The sequence below is a fragment of the Micrasema longulum genome, unplaced genomic scaffold (genome assembly GCF_059751315.1).
Source record: "Micrasema longulum isolate JH-2025_06_02 unplaced genomic scaffold, ASM5975131v1 h1tg002391l, whole genome shotgun sequence".
In the NCBI taxonomy this organism is placed as follows: Eukaryota; Metazoa; Arthropoda; class Insecta; order Trichoptera; family Brachycentridae; genus Micrasema; species Micrasema longulum.
Window position 1 is genome coordinate 1 of NW_028279540.1, and position 1607 is coordinate 1607.

Sequence of the window (1607 nt, forward strand, 5' to 3'; positions counted from 1 at the left end):
CCACTAGGTATAGCCGCTTTTATTTTCCTATGTCCGCGGCCGGAATAAAGCACATAATTCTCCATGTGCATACTTCACACACAAAGTGAGTGTGTCACTCGCACTCTTTTCCGGCATTTCAGATCGCATTACAACGTCCATCATTAGGGTGGGTGCTATTTTTATCTAATTACCGAAAGAAACTCATTGGGCATCTGAATGGCCGTGAAAATCTTAGAAATTTTATTGTGTGCACACTCAAACCTCTTTTTGTGTAACTTTCTTTGTGCATTTTTTAATTAACATATTACAACAGAGATGAAGAACATTTAAAATAAGGTAATATAGAAGTCTAGGCATCTACAGGGCTTATGACCTGTCAATGGCTGGTTTAAGTGGCCACTTTACACACTCTAACATTCACCATTCTGCTATAATTTGAACATCTATATTCCTTCAATTCTTTCATCTGTTGATGTTTGTGAAGTTTAAAAGAGCTGAAATCTTTATTTATACGGGTGAGATTCATGATAAATTACCTGGTCCATGAAGAAGTATAGAAATTGAAAAAAACAATATTTTCAGGCGTTGCCTAGTATGTAGGTGAAATAATTCAATTTGATGAATCTCACCCGCATAAATAAAGAATTTCAGCTCTTTAACTTCACAAACATCAACAGATGAAAGAATTGAAGGAATATAGATGTTCAAATATAGGCGGAATGGTGAATGTTACACAGTGTGTAAAGTGGCCACTTAAACCAGCCATTGACAGGTCATAAGCCCTGTAGATGCCTAGACTTCCATATTACCTTCTCTTAAATGTTCTTTTATCTTTGTTGTAATATGTTTATAATAAACAGCTCTCCAGGAGTTGAATCCAGTCCTTGTCTACAAAAATTTGGACAAACTCAAAAATATTGCATTTTTGAAGTTATGTATTTTTTTAACGTAATAAATAAAATATTTACTTAATTAACAACCCATTGTAAGAGCACATGTTTACTTGTGGACAATACAATATTGTTCTATCCCAGGGCTTGACCATTGTAAACAGCAATTTTGCAGTAAATCGGAGAATTCTTTCATTCTTCATGATATGAAATCAGATGGAGCCTTTTAATTTCAACGTGGGCTCAATAATAGGGTATTTTTTACAAGTCGAGAATAATAATAAATATAATAATAATGCACATTTAGAGTGGATTTTTACAATTTTAATGATATACCTATCAAAGTATTCAAAACAAGTTTTCAGGCTGGATGGAAAAAATGCCCACAAAGGGGCATTTTTTCCAAATTATGGTATAGCTTAATTTTAAGATGTATTTTTAAAGTGTATTTTTGTAATGTAAATTCCATAGAAAAATAAACAAATAAAAGAAAGACAATACCAAAAATGTTATTTTTTAATAATATAACTAATGATCTTAATGCCGTATTAATTATTATTTTTTTCTTTTTTTTCTTCAATTCTCAGTTTTAACTTACCGTTTTAAAGTTATGCCGTTTTCAAAATTCAGGTCATTGCTTTTATTGTGCGATTTTCTGCGGAATGCAGTGCACAAAAAATACACAAATTGACCGATCCTTGCTTATAAAATTTATATTTACGCCAAGCAATTTTC